The sequence below is a fragment of the Octopus bimaculoides genome, chromosome 5 (assembly GCF_001194135.2).
Source record: "Octopus bimaculoides isolate UCB-OBI-ISO-001 chromosome 5, ASM119413v2, whole genome shotgun sequence".
Lineage (NCBI taxonomy): Eukaryota > Metazoa > Mollusca > Cephalopoda > Octopoda > Octopodidae > Octopus > Octopus bimaculoides.
This window is the reverse complement of record NC_068985.1, coordinates 23,359,072-23,377,702: the sequence shown is the minus strand read 5'-3', so window position 1 is coordinate 23,377,702 and position 18,631 is coordinate 23,359,072. Positions and strand designations below refer to the sequence as shown.

The 18,631-nt window shown below is 31.9% G+C and overlaps 1 protein-coding gene across 3 annotated transcripts in view; it reads right to left on the bottom strand.

The window, feature by feature from the left end:
• The window catches only part of LOC106883585 (ankyrin repeat domain-containing protein 17), a 120,858-nt gene that overhangs the window by 50,154 nt on the left and 52,073 nt on the right, over nucleotides 1-18,631 (bottom strand). Inside the window, exon 1 of one of the 3 annotated variants that reach the window (XM_014934655.2) lies at nucleotides 9,270-9,412. The exons of 1 other annotated variant lie outside the window; for it this stretch is intronic. The gene's annotated coding sequence lies outside the window, so the exon portion shown is untranslated. Of the gene's footprint in view, nucleotides 1-8,628; nucleotides 8,968-9,269; nucleotides 9,413-18,631 lie in introns of those variants that run through there. One more of the 3 variants, XM_014934657.2, reaches the window with a different exon arrangement.

Genomic DNA, 18,631 nt, shown 5'->3' with positions numbered 1-18,631 from the left:
TTTTTTTTTTTTTTGTTACAATTATCATTATCCTAAAATATTTGAAAATTTAAACTGTTTTACATACATGATTTGCATGTGTGGTTTAATATTTTCATATAAACTAGTCAAATATTCTTTAGAGCTTCCAAAAATGAGGTGTAGATAAAAAAACAAAATTTCCTAAATTTAATGAAAAACCACTTCAAAATTAAACTGAAAACCATTTTTCTTAAATGCATTTTACAAGCCGAATGGATAACATTTCCAATACACACACATACTTGCTTTTATCAAACAGATGCCCTTTATTAGTATCCATAAAGTCTTCCCACAACAATCACTGTAGGAAGACGATCGGGATACAAAATTAGGAAAAAAGTGACAGGTTGTGAAAATATGCTACAGAATACATTTTGGAAATACCTTTTATCAAGAAGTGGGCCACATGAGACGAGGCTCATAGGTGGGCCACTCTACTAAAAAGGAATTCAAGGTCATTTTTTTCATTGATGTGACATTCAGAAAACCTGAAGTTTGCCCATAAGTGTTATTAGGTGCTATGGTAAAGAACTAAAAAGTCATTGAAATGTTGATAGAATTGAATTAGTGTATGAAATTATACATTTAATTCAATATTACACCTTAGTCTGATTCTCTAAGCTGAACATGGCTATAGTTTCTTATGCATATCCAAATGGTTCAAAATCAGTTTCAGACCATCAGCCACCTACTTTATAAAGAAGTTGAACTAATTAACAGAAAATTTTTCAAGAAATAATAACAATGTCTATTAACCAGTAAGGGTTCACAAAGACACTGGGGAATAATGATGAAAAGTGCGTGTGTGTGTGTGTAAAATAGTAGGGAAATTTAGAGTAATAGAGTAAAAAAAAAAAAAAAATTAGAGTCCTTGTTAATAGAATTACTCACAAAATCTGCTAGAGTACTACTAATATAAGTGATTCAGGTTATGATAGAATAAGGGCTGGCACAAAATATACAGAATAAGCAAATTCAATGCTACTATATTGTAAAGAGATTTTCAGATTTTTTTTTTTCTCTCCATAAATAAAATTCAATTCATCAATTAAATTTTAAGATTTCAAAGAATATATTAGATATAAGTATCAAATTGAGACAGAAAAAGAAACAGGCTCATCTGATGGGATTTGAGTCACTTATCAAATGTTTGATATCATCGGAAGTTTATTTATAATTTGACTTGTTGATTTTCAATACAATCATCAACCATGCTAGGATATCTTCTTATGCTTGACATTAATAGAAAAGCTTGTGCCAAGTGAGATTTAGAGAGAAAGATAATACAAAATAGCAATAACAAATTATAATATTTAATTAGCAGATAGAATGACAAGCATTCTAGTGTGTAATAAGTAATGCAGTCAGTTATGAAGTGGTCTGGGTTTAAGTCACATTAATGGTCCTGTTACATTTTTACTGTCTCAAACTGATTTTCAGAATGTTTAACAGCAAAAAATTTCATTCCTTGTTCCATTTTCAGTAACCATTTTCTCAATGTGGATAATGAAAATTAAAACTTCAACAGCTTTCAAATATATGTCAAAGTAGTTCAAGTTAAATGGATTTCGTACATAAAATTTCTTTTTAGAATTTATATCACAATTTATGAACTCCAGCATTGTTGGTTAGAGGTTTCCAATGGGACAATCAATGGTTCACTGCCTTTCTAACAGAGAGAGTAACAGGGAAGTGCCAATAACTTGGTGCAAAGGCCTTCATTCTTGCAAAGAACTTTGTTTTAAGAGCATCAGTTTTACAACAAAGTTTACCAGCCAAAGTTACATTTAATATATACAACGGGCTTCCACATATCAAATTCCACTCACTAGATAGTGATCAAACCACAGCTATGGTAGAAGAAATTTGCCTAAAGAACAGTGTAGAAAAGAAATTGAAATATTGATATAATCGAATCATGGTATGAAATTAATTTATGTTTTGGACTAATTCTCCAAGTTGAATATGATTCAAGTGCACCACACTGGAACAAATTAGGTTAAATCTGATTTTTAGGAGTATTGTTCTGTTTTGTGCAGCAAGATATTTATGACAAAGGTAGAAAGTCTAGGATTGAATGTCCTTCCTAATATCAGTTATTTTAATATAAACACTAATGAAACTGTGTTTTGTTTCAGATTTAAAAAAAAAAAGAATCCATATTACAGATATAAAACAGAAGTTCGTCAATGAAAGAACCAAGTAATAGATATGTCAAGCCAAAACTGTCCAAATTCAAATTTTTAAATTGTATTTTTTTCTTCAATGTACCTAGGTAAGCAGGTTGGGGAGGGTACACAAACACATACAAAACCTAGTAAAGAATAAAAGAGATGCCCATATTTAGCTCAAATTTTAAAAAAAAGTCAGATTATTAGTCATGGGGGCAAAAAAACCTACTTAACTGAAACATAATCCAGTCATATTTTGTTTATAATAGTCAAATCACCTTGTTTTCATTTTAAACCCAAATATCTAATGAATAATGAGAGATAAAGCTAGCCAAAGCGTTCTTATAACCAAGTGAAGCAAAGTAGTGGCTGATATTTAAAGAAAAAATTAAAATAAGGATAAGTGCTAAAGGAAAAATATTTTTTAGATTCTTCTGTAAATTAAAATGGGATGAATAAGAAAACTATGCCCTTGACACTTCCACTATTTTTTTTTTTTCAAGGATTCACTGTCATTACTGATGTACGTGTGTGTGTGTGTGTGTGTGTGTGTGTGTGTGTGTATCATCATCAACATCTGTTTTCCATGTTGGAATGAGTTTGAGGTTTGACCAGAGTTGGCAAGCTGGAGAGCTGTATGAGGTTCATCAGTGTTCATGTACGACAGAGTATAAGTGTCTTGAGAGAAAAATTGGGCATAAGAGGCATCAGATGTGGTGTGCAAGAGAGATGAATACACTGGTATGGTCATGTGATGCATTTGGATGAAGACAGTTGCGTAAAGTGTTGATCTCTGCGGAGGGAACCTGTGGAAGAGGTAGACCCAGGAAGACACGGAATGAGATGGTGAAACATGATATTCGAATGAGGGGTCTCACAGAAGGGATGACAAGTGATCATGGCCTTTGGCAATTTGCTGTGCTTGAGAAAACTCATCAAACCAAGTGAAATTGTAGTTGTGGCTGAGACCAGCGACACATACAAGGTACCCACCACACACTCAGAGTGGTTGGCATTAGGAAGGGTGTTTCACCATAGAAACCAAGGCAAATTCAGACTGGAACCTGGTGCAGTTCTCTGGCTTACCAGTTCCAGTCAAGCCATCCAATCCATGCCAGCATGGAAGGAAGATGTTAAATGATGATGATGATGATCACATCTATAGCTAAAATTTACTATTTATACCAAAATATCAATTTCATTAATGAAAACTTCATTCAATTAAGTCTTCAAGACATGTAATGTTATTTGCTAATGAACATAACCTTAAAAACATATTAACCAATGAAAATGTAATTCACTTTTGAAAGAAGCAAAACTGTAATGCAAGCATGTGTGCATGTATGTTTGCATGTGCAATAAATCATTATTAAACATTTATCTTTTTAAAAATACTGTATCACATGAATATTTATTTATCAAATGTTTATCAAATAGTTAAATACTTTTAGAATCATATCTGCCTCAGATAATAATCAAATTAAACTTCTAAATTGCAAGGACAGATACATATAAACTAATTTTCAAAACAGACCCAACTTCCAACACCCTAAAAACAAACAATTGTAGCCACAACAACAATAAAGCATAATTCTGAAATATCTATCTACTACAAATACCCTGAACTGAACTTGGACTTAAATACAATAGCAGCCAATGACGACCACAGACTCTCAAAATAACAAGCAAAACACCACGGTCAGATTATTTAACAAAAAAAAAAGAGAAAATGCTTAAAATTTATATCTTGGAAAAGAGAAGAAATAAACAATGAGTAGAACTAAAAATAAGCATAAAACAGTTTTGGTAATACTACAAATAAATAAAATCATTTCATCCATACAAATATTCAAGAAATGACAAAACAACAGTGATGACCATTACTCTCCAAATGTAAAATGCCATATGGAGAGTGAAGAATGTGCACATACTCACTTAAATAACAATTTGTTACAGCAAGAGCACCAAACTTTCATTGGCAAAGGGACAACTCCTGTAATGAGGTATAGATCTCTTGACTGTGATGTCATTTACAACATTAACATAAGGTGACAACAATGAAGGATAGAGTCATGTCTCTTATTTTTTAGCAAATAGGCGAGGAAAGGAGCCAAACTTATTTTAATTTTCAATAGCTTATTTTTACAAAGAGACATTTCAAGGTTTATTCACTGAACTATTTCAACAGTAATATTCAACATAACTGCTACAAAAAGGTCTACGATATGGTGAAATCTATTTTCACAATACTAATTATGCAAAATTACTACAAAAATACAACTTATTGCTAAGCATTTCATATAAAACATTAAGAAAAGGAAACTTAATATCACTAACATTATTTTAATAGTTAAATCTGGTCAAAACCTTATAGCACCTGCCTACCAGCCACTGCTTGCAATTTTATCATTGTTACTTATCTCTCTCTCATTCATTTAATGTGGCTGTAAGCAAATTTCATATAGAGACACAGTTCAATGCTGCAGACAAGAACATACAACTGAATATTTCAAATATTTGCCAAGACATGGAAGATTAAATAAGAAATCCCATTTTTGTTAAGACAGTTTTGTAAATCCAAATGATTTAATGAATTGCTGAAATAAGTGTTAATAGATTATATCCTATTCTATATTTATCTTTCCAGCAATGTCTTGAGTCACTAAAACATTAATGTACATAAGTACACACATAGCAGGGTCATAAAGAAGTCCACTTCACAATCATGTAGTTTCAAATTCAGTGGCAGCTTGAACAAGAAACCACTGGAGGGTATAATCTCATGAGTGTGAGTATGTATGTGTGTGGAGCATATCTAAGCATGCATGGGTGTCTATACCAGTTTTAACTTAACAGTGCAATAAACAGAGTCCAATAAAATAAGCACTGTATTTGATATAATTGGCTAGACCCTTGAAGGTGTTGTCCCAGTATAGTCATGTTCCAATGACCAAAACCTGTAAAACAGTATATCACCAAATATACTAGTGTTTTGTGTATACGAACTAGAATGGTCAAATAAAGCATCTAAATTATGCGAATTATATATCATAATCTAACTTCATTTACTAAATGCATATACATGTATGAGAAAGAAGGAAAGAAAGACAGATTATTCATCTTCTATAGGTGCTCTACTCAGACCTTTGAAATAACAGCTATTATAAACTCCAATTAAACAGTTTAAGTGTAATCAATCAGCATAGTATTACATCCATTTTTCTGTGCTTGCATGGTTGGACAGATCTTCAATAATTAATGACCCTAACTAATTATTTCATTGTTGCATTGACAAATTACTTCATTCCACTTAATTACATGCTTCAGTTCACCTAAATGAAAGATAGCTTTTAATCCCAATATGATTTTGTATTTGGATTTAGAAGGGGCATATAACAATAAATCACACTATGAAAAAAGTCAAAAGACAAATCATTCACATTTCACAACCTTCAAACATCTGGATTAATGGAACCAAAACCTTAATTTTCCAAGTCTAAGTGCATCTAAAGACTATGAGCAGTTTACTTAAATTGCTCACACTAACAAACACAAAAGAAAAAAAAACACTAATTTGAAAAGAAATTTAAAAAACACCTAATTAGAAAAACAAAAGTATAAATTTTCCATTCAAGATATATTCCAAAACATTTTTGGGAATATACATATGAATCCTACCCAAAAGGGTATTCTATAATTTCTGATAATGATAGACCTAAAGATCACTCCGAACATTTGTTTTTACATTGCTACACAAACAAGGCCTTCTACAAAATGTTCAAATTGGCTTATCTCTGCATGGAAAAATACATTAAAAATATAATTATAGCTTTAATCAAATCTGTTAACCTAATTACATTTAATGGCACTTTAAACAAACAGTTGTTAAATTGATTCCAAACCTTTTGTTTGTGACTGGGTTTATTTTTATACAATGAGTAATCAAAATGAAATGGAGAATCTAAAAGTTTACTAAAATATATAAACTTATACTTCTCAAAGAAAACTTTTATGGAAGGTTAAAATATTGCCTTGAAGTTTTTGAAACTGAAATTTTATTGAAAAGAAAGTTATATGATTTTTAAATACATTTATATAATCTAAGATTTTTAAAAATGCAAATTCTTCAAAATCCTTTTTAGCCTCATCTACTCTTCAAAGCATAATTCCACCTAATATGAAAGAATGAATGAAAAAAATAGAGCACATCATTACAAGTCTGTATTAAGTGTAATGTCAGTGACGTGGTTTGAACCCTCAATCACTGGATCAATGAGCAAACCAAAATTACAGGATAGTCACTATGAAAACAAACAATGGGCAACATCTGTTGGTTAGAAAGTGTCATAAGCTAACAGTCAAGATTATCTATAGCAGGATCAATCAGCTTAAAGGAATAAGAGAATAAGTTACAGAGAATAAAGAAAGGGCTGTTAACTCCATGCCAATATTTAAAAGAAAAAATTTTAAACACTGACAATAACAACTATGAAGACATTTCAGATATCCAAGAGAATTCTTTGACAAATTACAACTTTCGTACTTTTCAAAATTTATAACCACTGACAAACTAATAGAATGCAACAACCTGTATAACAAGATGCCTATCTCAATACGTTAACATGTTTACATCTGTTGCTGTTTAGCCCCAGGTCAGTCCTGATCGGTGAGGCCTGTGGTAAGATATTTTTGTCATGATCATTCCGTCTTTTACAGACTACCTTATGCAATGTCTTTTTTTTTTTTTTTTTTTTTTTTTTTTACCATTTCTAACAAGGTGTGAGATAAAGCAGATGCTCTCCCACTAGAAATTTTACATCTATTTTTTTTTTCTCTGACGGTGTGGTAAATCACGAAATTAGACGCTTGTACGAAATTTTCTAAATTCTTTCCAGTTTCCCGTATTATATTCACGCAATATTTAAACAGACTGAGACAATTACAAGGAATGGGATTCTTTCGTTCATAATAAACAACGTCAATTACTCAACCACTTCTAACTGGGAGGAAAGAAAATAGCAAACTGTAATGTTGGCAATGTGAATATATCCTTAAAAATACATAAGATGGTTAATCTGAATATTAGATAAGTTTTATTAGTTTACATGTGAAGATCAACTTGAGCTGCCCATATCTAAAGTAAATTCACCATCATGAATAAATAGTTAGTAATAAATTAATCACCGATCAATACTTAATGAGTAATATGCTATAATGCGTAAGTTCGGGGAGAAAACATAGTAAATAACTCCACAGAAATATAACATTCGTATCCAAAAAAACAACAATTATTAAAAATGAGATTATATTTTTGAAAAGAAATGACGGAGTTGTAAAAAAAAAAAAGTGAAATTTAATCTATAATCCAGTTTATTTCTATCAGAAGAAAAAAAGAGAATACTCCATTCTCAAAAAGAGCAGACAAACATCTAATCAAAAGAATCAACACGTATATATATTCTAAGCGAAGTTTGTTTGTCTACTCCAAATCAAACATCAAGATTTAACTCCACGGATTACATTAAAAACTTAATTACAGGATGATACTAAGAAAATCTCAGTCTAAAGAGTTTAGTTACAACTATTTTATATAAAATCATGGCAAATGCCAAGTCCACTAACGTAATTGCCGTGATGAATTTAAATAGCATCATAAAGTTACAATATTTAACAAATGAAAAAGTTCGAGAATCGTGAGTTGTAAATGAAAAATTAAGGGGAGGACGACCAGTATGCAAAATCTATATATCCGAACTGATAGATCACATCGACTGATCGGTAGATATTGAATTTAATTAGTTGGACGAAATTAGCTGCTGCTGGTTGGTAATGCACAGCTAGTTCCACTTTTTAGACAAGCATTATTTGTTTCGCGTTTTTTGCTTTTATTTTTCATAAGAGGTTGCATACAAGAGGGAGAGAAATCAACCAAGAAAAATAGATTAACATAATCGAACTTAATCAATAATGTTTAACGAGTGTTAGAAGAAACGTATGAAAACCTGTTAAAGATATGAAACCTCATCGAGAGAAAGAAAATCAGACCCGAATGTCATACCCGATTATTAGTTTTGAAAAGGTTTCTGCAACGTTTAATTTGAGAATATCCATAAGTGAATTCAGAAACCCAAGTCACATGCACAACCAATTAGCTAGAATTTTACACAAAGAAACAAAATACTAAAAGATCAATAAAAGGTTTGATCCAATTTCTAAGAGAAACAAAATGAAAACGAAAAATATAAGCTAAAAATAAAGACCAAATAATATTGAGACATTGTAAGAAAATTAGGAAAACGAAAAAACTTAAGAGTATCAAATACACTGAAAGGTCAGTGGTAAAATACACTGATGAGAAAGCTTACAAATGAGTAAGAAAAAAAACATTAAAACAAGGATAATAAATGTTTTAATGAATAATTACAAAGGGACGCACCTTCTGTAGGCAGTAGTTATCACACTGATGGTAAATGTCCGACATTGAGCAGCTCAAGACTTCTATGAAAACGTTATAGAAAAAAAAAAGTGTTGCAGAGACAACGAAGAGTAATCGAGATCTACTTGTAGAAAAATAAAACAAGCTTAGACGCATGTGTATAAGAAAGATAAAAGTTGCAAATGTAAACTGTTAAATAGGAAAATTGTTGAGACACCATAGTCATGTATTAAGTGAATGACACAGAGCGAAGGTGGCGGAGCACGTACCAACCAATCGAACATAGTGGACAAGTGCGAGTCCACTAAGAGGCCAAGGTTAAATATTATTGAAAGTTTTTTAAAAAATAGCTTAACAGATTTATTTCTATTTGAAAAATGCAAATGCAATTAATTCTATGCGAAAATAACACGACTAAACGTAAAGAGTTGAGAGAGAACGTCATTTAAACACACACACACACACACACACAGACAGACAGATATCCGCGAAATGAGCCAAAAAATAAGCAATCGACAACACAAGGTAACGCGCTTGACACAATGAATGTGAAGTAATTTCACAAATATGAATCGAAGATAAGAAATAAATGATCTAAAATAAAGGATGTCTGAGAGCTAAATGAAATCAGCCAGTCTTACCAGACAGTCACGCTTGTGTTTCATGGCAATATGGCGGCAATTACAGGAAATGTACCTATTTACGACTGCCGTAAAAATGAATAACGTCCGACTTAACGCAGAATATTTACTCTTTTTCAATTTTCACTCTTCTTTTTCATTTTCAAAGAAAAATAAAAACATTTTCAAATAAACATACGCAGTAAGTATTGGTTTTTGAAAGGGTCAATGGAATAAAACGATCAAAAATTTATTTAAGTGAATGTTAAAGAGCATCAGTTCTGGGTTATTTCCCCTGATTCAATGCGTTTGAATCTCGGGGGTGGGGAAAGTAAAAGGCTTGCTTTACACGTACTGCTTGCCAAAGTTTGTGACTGCAGAATAATTTGACTCAATTTGAAAGAAATGAATTTATGAATCTGAAATGGAAATTATTAGCTACGACAGTTACTTCCCGACACATTATTAGTAGCTCGCATTTTTATTATATTTTTGTTTTATTTTTCTGTTCCAACACATCAATTATAAAACATATTTTGATGGTGACGATGCTAGACGGGACTTAGTGCCATGTCAGCTACTTCACAACATCGTACAAGAGGCATCACCTAATCGTGTCCTTATTTTGTGTGTATACGCGAATATTATGGATTATGGCCATCTTTTTTTCTTTTTGAGAGGGTGAATATGTTTAATTCCCAAATAATGCATCAGAACATCTGCATTAATGGCAATATTTTGACCATATAAAGATAAAGTAAATCAACTAAATATCCACTAAATATATTCGAGATTTCTTCAATAACCAAGGATTATGACTCAGTCTTATTTAACGATCACATATCGGTCGGTATAAAACCCCTTTAGCAAGCTCAGCTATTAACAGTGAGATGTTAAAAGAATAACATTTACATACGTAGTAAGAGTTTCGGTACGTTTCTTCTCAGTACAATAGTTTATTTGCAGTTATGTCCGTACAAAACCAACTGTTCCATTAACAAAAGAAAAACATGACCATTGGTGTGCGAGAGTGTATATATATATATATATATATATAAATTTCAGTGCGTCACTTGTGTTTAAAGGATGTAAACCTATGACGAAAATATCGTAGCGAGATATCAGTCTGGCCACCAGAAGGAAATTCCATGAACTGGGAACAAAATTCCTGAATTCTAAAAAAGTATTCACACGTCACGCTAACGCAAAAATTTTATTAATAAAAATAACGAAGGTAACGCCTAGCATCGAAAGCTCGATGCAGGTTTGTAAAAACCTGCAATTTCTCAAGTTATTTACTTAACAATTAAAATGATAAAAGAATTTTTAGTCTCAAAACTTCCAGTGTACTTAAGCAACATTTATTTTATAAATAAAAATTCAAGCAGGATCAATTTACATTCGTTTCAACCTGAACACACACACAAAAAAAAAGTAACTATATCTAATAAAAACAAGAATAAACTGTAAACAAACTAATCAAAAGGAGCAAAAATAATTCAAGATACTTCTACATATAACACCATATAAATGGTTTCTTTTAACGAGCTCTCTAAGATGGCCCCATAGAAACCTGGCTCTAAAAGTAGCATCTACAAATCTATCAATTCCCAAGTGACGAATTTGTAAAATTGTTTGAGCATTAAATAGTGAGTTCAAATCCCACAGAAGTCAATTTAGGGTAATTAAAAAAAAACACATATTTGGGACTGAATGTCTTGTATTTGTTCTGGTTCAAATTCTGCTGTGGTCTACCCATCATCCAATTTAACACTATCAGTTGGCACCATCCTCTTCATTGTAAGCATTTGGATTAAGTCACTTGTTATGGGACACCTTCCTTTTTCTCACTCATCAGACTTGGAGGTCCTACAAAAAGGTCACAGCTAAAAGATAAAAAATGTTCATTCTTTTCCAGTGAAATGAAATCAGCCAAGACCTTACATTAAGTTGCAATAACTTCAACCTCAAACAGAATGGCATACTTTTTGGGAGGGCATTTAGTCAACTGATCTGATACTTAGTAATGAGTTTGCATTACAAAATTGACTAAAGTGGAGTCAGAACTCAGAACAAAAAGGTGGGTGCATAAGTACAGATGTGAAATAATAAAATCTGAAGCTTGATACTATATCTTTGTTTAACATGTATTTAATCATTGTCAGTCTTCCTGTGTGTATATAGAAACATACATAAAATTGCAGTTTCACTAGATTTCTGATCCTGCATCCTAGATTTTAATAAGAGATCACACATAATCAAAGACTAAATTTCCACTATCCATTCATTCAATAAAATTATTATAAATATTAATGAAAGTAAAATAGGTCTAAGGCATGGCTGAGTGGTTAAGAAGTTTGCTTCTCAACCACGTAGCTTTAGGTTCAATCCCACTATGCAGCACCTTTGGCAAATGTCTTCTGCTATAACCCTGAGCCAATTAAAGACTTGTGAGGGTATTTAGGAGACAGAAACTGAAAGAAGCGTATGCAAGACAATTTTTGTACGTGAATGGCTAAATCAACAATGTATTAGACAACTTGCTAAGAAATAGGCAGCTTTATCATGTTTTCAGTATTGCACTATTTGTAGACTCAGTATACGGCTCAGTCTATTTAGCTTAAAAACAAAACTCACTGCTTTGGCATGCAAATTATTGTCACAATGTTTTGAATTTATCATACATTATCTGAAAGCTTCAAGATTTCAATGATATGATATTGCAGGGTAGGTGTGAGAGATCAGATCTTGCTAGTTTGAACATAAAACAGAACATTTGAGCCAGAAATGGCCAGTTTAAATGCTTAAGAGTTAAACAGAGGGAGCACTTTGAATTGTATGAGTGTGCCATTGGCTTGCAGCACTATTCAACATCTCCAGTGGTTCTAGGCTACAGAGGATTACACTCTGCTGAGCTAACTTGCTCTTGATATATTATGTGAAATCGAAATTCATTGATATTTGTCCCAAAACCAAATGGGTTACACAACACAATGGCTTACGGAGGTACAAAGGGATGTGATGAATGTGCTAAACTACTAGCCACAAGTACACTGATCAAAAATGGCATCCAATATTGTACTTTTGAGGAAGGAACATAACTATATTAGCTTTTGTCTGGATAGCTGCTAGCAGAAACAAAAATATAAAAATTGTTGCAACAGTTTGTAAATGATCACAACTGCATATACCATTATAGTCATCCAAGCATAACAGAAGTGGATGTAAAATGTGATGGGTGAGATGAGAGAATAATTTACAAGATTAGATCAACAGACAAAATTTGGAAATACTTTTCCATGTTCATATACTATGGTTCCAAATCATTCCAGTCACTAAATTTTTTTTATACAAAATTAGCATCTGTTCAAGTGGAAAATGCAAATATTTCAAGAAAATATGGAATAGATACCTTAACTCTTTCAGTGCATAACCCACTCCAGAATGACTCAATATTGTTATTCCCTTATGTGCAGACTGCTCAACAGTTTGCTGTTTTTATATGTGACAAAGTTTCATGCAAAATATCAAACAGTTTTAGCTCCTCGGGGATTAAATGATGACACATCTTACATTCATTAAATTACATAAAAAGTTATTCCACATACCCACAAAAAACTACACTGCACTAAAAGAGTTAAAAATGACATTCTCTTTTCGTTTTTTGGACATTTTCCCATTGCAGGAGATGTAAAGCTCAAGTTGAAGATAAATGTATGCTTGAAAATGATAAAAAGAGGTTTTGTTATGGCCATCATACATTTCTGAGATTAGAAAAGACTATCTGGTATTTTAAGCTGAACTGACTTCAAACAAGAATACAGAATTTTGCTAATTTTTTTTCAAGTATAACATAGACAGCAATGGCTGGTAGAAGATAGAATATTGGAAAACATGTATGCCAGAAGAATGTCAATGAAGAACAGCCCCAATATCTGAAGGAAGATACTTAAATAATGCTTGAAGTAAGGTGGAGGGCACAGCATTTCAGGACAGCAACATAGTCTGAAGGATGACAATGTAGAACAGAAAATATGTCTCAAGAAATAGCAATGCATAAAGTAGGTACCATACAACAGTAAAAATTACTAAAAGAGGACAATATTATCCAATGGATAACAGTAACATAGTATGAAGTAAAACAAATATGACCCAAAGAAAAGTGGCTGGATAAACATGAGCAAATGAAAGTTGCTAAAATATGACATCATCTGGTCTCAGAGGTGGAAGTTATTGAAAAGTGAAAATAATATAACAGAAAACTTTAAAAGCTGATGGAAAGATGTATTTAATATAAATGAGAAAAAAAAATTGCATTTCTCAAAATATATGGAAAAAAATATCAAGAAAACAACATTGTCTCACAATGTCTGAGTTAATAGAAGCTGGAAATACTTACCTTTGAGAAACATAATTAAGAATAGAAATCTACCACCAAATTTTAAGACACATCTCTCTCTATACTCTTTCTACTGCTACTATAGTGGTTTCTGCTTGTCTGAAAAAAAACAAGCTGCTTACCACCTCTATCCAGACCCATCTAATGCTTCTCCTCCTTTGTAAACTGTTACACAAAACAAACCCACCAGTTCTGTGGAATTCCCTCTCCACCCATGATTTTTTTTTTCCCAAACAGAGCTTCTACATAGTAATTTTACCTGCTCGAACTAGTTGTTAAATCTCCATCAAATCCTGCTGTATCATCCAAAAACGGAAGATCACAGCGGATTATGTAATCTTAGCTGCATTATCTGAGAAAGACAGGATGGACATAGCTAGAACACCTTTCATCATAAGCATGTTCAATCATGTAGATGTGGGGTTAAACTACAACGACCAACTCAAGTACACACTGAACATAAAATAAATTGATCTAACCAGCCTGGAGGAACTTTCCAAAGTCATGGATACTGCCCTGTTCGTACTAAAAAATTAAAATAACTAAAACGCTATTTTAGAATATCCATTTTTTCTGCTTGTTTACTCTCAATAATCAAACAGCCCTATTGACTTCCTGGCTTTACATAAATAGGTTTACAAAGCAATCATGAGAGGAAAAAGTCTATCAAAATGGATACTGTATATGTTCACTCAATTTACTAGCAACAAAATTAAGTCCATCCTTCTATGTTTGAAAAGGATATACAAAGATGAGACGGTCATGGATAGAATGTCTTCAGTTACAGGTCCGCCCAATGACAACTGACCTTGAGTTAATACCCGAGAGAAAATGAACTAACCATCTTTTATAGTCAATTTAAGTTTTCAGTTTTGTCCCACACAGTAAATTACTACTCACACTTCATTACGTCTTTATTTGTAAACAGTTTTATAACAGAGGTGATTAAAAAAAGTAAATATATAAAACATTTTAGCATGTTTCTTTTCCTTGAGATGTTATTTCAAAAAAAAAAAAAAGAAAGAAAAGGGTAGAGTTTGGAAAAACCAATTATAACCAGTAGTTAAAAAGGAATAAAGAAAACACATTGTACTCAGATTTTCTCAATCATACTTCCTCTTCTGTACACCTGAGGCATTAAAATGATGCAGAAAAACAGTTAAGAAGCAAGATGGGGTGTGCAAAATGCTTTATAGTATTATATTTCAAGCGGTGCTTTTAATTTCACATCTCAAAGGTTCGGTTTTCTTTTCATCCCCTTGAGATGAATAAATTAAACACTAGCAATATATTGGAGACAAAGCATGATCTTTCTTCTATAGCCAAATCCTATTTTTTAAAGCCAAAGCATCATCTTTATCTAAGAGAGAGAACATTAAAGTTGGTCAGTTTTGTTTGTTTCTCTATGCGAGTATGGGTTAGATGAATATCTTATTCAGACATTGTTTCACAGCTAGATGCTCTTCCTGTTGCTTATCTTACTCCATACATCTTTGAAGATACAAGGCCAGTAACCATTGACAAAGGAAATGACAGTAACATCAGTGCCCATAGCCCAGCGATTTTCAAAAGTGCAAATGTTAACAAACACAGACATTTCCTGAATAGTCAATGGAAATAACTTCAGTCAGAAATTCACATCAGGTTTTGGCTTCATAAGAATTCAGTTCAGGGGTTTCTGTCATTTGCCTATTACTAAAGATTTCTGACATTAACAAAACATCCAAAGCTTGTGAGAAATATAATCATCAACATCATTTAACATCTGTTTTCCAAGCTGAATGATTTAAAAGGGAGTGGCAATCCAGAGGACTGCACCAAACTCTAAAGTCTGCTTTGACATGGTTTTTTTCTAGTTGAATGCCTTTCCTAATGCCAGCCACTTAAATTGTACTGGATGCCTTTTACATGGCACCAGCACTAGTGAGGTTACCAACTAACTTGCAAGACAAGACCCCTTCAACTGGTAGGGTAGTAGTATTGAGGGAGGTGGCTTTATACAAGGTGATAAGAGACTAAAGTATGATAGAGGAACAGAGGTCTTGCTTGTGGAGATATATAGTCAAATGAATTACTCTCAGTACACTGACTGTAAAAGAGACATACCAAAACACTGTAAGACATTTATTCTGACAACTGGCCATTTTTGTCTGTATAATATCCTTCTTGAACTTGGTAACAATGATCTTTCATATTAGATTAAGATCTTTGATACTTAAATAGAAGAAACATGCAAAACAGTGGTATTCATAGCAAAATCTCAGGAAGAATTTAAACACCAACATGTAACATATTCTGATTTCAACTTCACTATCAGAAGTTCATAACATATAGGCTGAAAATTTTTTAAAAGTACATATTTCCATTTTCACATAAATATTTCTATCCATTGTGCTTTCTAAATCACTGACATTTTATTCTGATGAAAACGATCTTAAGCTTGAAAAATATCCTAAAAATAGAAATTTGAAGAGGGTTAGGGAGCAGTTGAAGAGAGCTTATACTTCATTCCATTTTATTATGATGGTCTGCTGAAAAATTAGAGAATTATATTTGGTGGAAAGGTCAAGTCTATTAACACAGTTGATTGACATTTTATTTAGGAAAGGAAGAAGAGTTGGGATCTATGAGGTTTCTAACCCAATAATAAAAAAAAAAATTAAGACATGCAAATGAAACAAGCTTCAGTCCTTGGAACCTTTTTCTTTGACATTCATTCTTCACTGATGAGATATCTCCATAGTTTGGTTCATTGAGAAATGTGTTAGGTTGTATGCTTGTGTAATTAACTAATGCAATATTAAACTTAACCTCATTATTCAAATATGTGTGCTAAAAAAAATATTGGATCCTAGGTTTGGTGAAAACAACATTTACACAGATATGAAAATATTCCACAAAGTAAAATGTTCTCATGTACAATATTTGATATAAAAATAAAATCCCCAAACCTAAATTTTATGAGAGAGAATTATAAAACTATCAGCAATACAAAACACATTTATAAATACTGTTGTATTTCTGATAATTCATAATACATTTTGGTGTATCAAATCACTAAAGTTATACAAAATCAAATAACAAGCAGCTACATTGTCATAGGTTGAGTAATGAATTGGTATCATATTAATTGCAATACATGTTCAATCTGGCAATGATTCTTAACCTTTAAGAGCCTTGTTGAATTGTATTTATTATAGATGATACAGTTCAAAGTTTTAAGCATCAAGAATGTAAACTAACAAGTGTTTCATTAGCCACAATGTTGAGCTAAAATCATGACATGGTTCCAGATAAAGATTCAGGATACAACTTTATATCCTTCTACAAATCATAAATCAAAAACATTGCTTTATAAGGACTAATATTAGTGCTATTGTGACACAGTAAACCTAAACTAACAAAATATTTTGTCAGTTTATGATTTTACAGGAGGTCAACTTAAAGAAAAAGTAATAAATATAAATGAAATTAAATAATAAACCACAAATTTATTCAACATTGAATATGACTGTGAGAAATCATATTCAATGTTACAAATAACTCGAAATTAACATAATAAAAAGGAAAATTTGTAAAATCAATTTGAAACTTGAGCATGAATTAAAAAGTTTTGTTGGACATCAAAATAGGTTTAAATTTCTTGTAGACATAAATGTCTGTTATACAATGTCACCTACATCACAAATTATACATGCAGAGATTCATTAAGCATACACTGAATTATTTCTGAAAGCTATAACCATCAGAATTTAAACTATGTGGAAAGGATTTTTAAAGTCAGGATGGTTTGGTTTTTCATGAATTTTAGGTACCCCACATTTTTTTCTCCCTCTTCTCAAAACTAGGTGGTTCTATAGCATAATATCTGTCCAGACAATATTTTTCATAACCTGCTTTATTCTCCATCAACTACAATCAACCAGCAGCCTACAACACTTTATCAGTTAATATACATCAACCATTTATAATCATCTTATTGATTTTCATTTAGTAAAAACTTTGTGACTTCAGTGACAAGAACATCATGCCTCAAAAATATTGTATAGCCTAAATTTCATATTAGGAGAAAATCCCTTTATTCACAATAGAAGATGTTCCCCAATACCATTACAGTCCATTGCTTTCAGTATGTGAAAAGTTGGATACACGGTGCTTGTAAATAATAGGTGTTTAACAACATTGAAGTATGGATTCACTGCTCCAATGATCTTTTTACTGTAAAGAAACTGTAGGAAAACAGACACACACACACACACGCTACCAAAAGTTAGCCCCATAGAATTTTGTATATATTTTAGATTATATTAATGTCTGAATTGGCAGCCATTTACTTCCAAACATATCTTGACTTAATTGATGCTTGTCCTTTGAACTTTCTCCAGGATTTATAAACTCTAATGTGATGCGCTCCTTTAAATCAACTCTCTTCTATTTAATTGAAGAAGGTCTGAAGATCAAGGTGGCTATTAAATGGGTCCACAGTCTAATCAACTTCTCTCGAAATTTGCAAAACTATAACGTAAATATAATCTTAAACATTTAATGTGATCTTTAAAATTTAACAGGGCCTGACATCTGTACATTTGGTGTAATATGCATGTAGCATTTATAAAGTTTACACACGTTTCAAGCCCTGTTTTTGTAAACATTTTAACTGTATAGCAACAATACACATCTATAAAATGCAAGGAGTAAATAGCATAGATATTGAAAATACTTAACAGAAGTTTTACAACACTATTTCAATTAAATCTAAAATATACTTCATAGAATTGGGGTTTTTTTTTTATTTATTTAAATGTCTTAGAATAATATAATAGATGTAATAAGTTCAATAAAACCTGACTCAAACTTATTCAACTTAACTGCTTAAATCTTAAACAGAATCTCATGCACACTAACATGAATGTAGCATTGTAGGCAAAGTTTTAGGCGATAATTAACACATAAAGCGCGACGGACCACGATTGTGGCCGTCAGG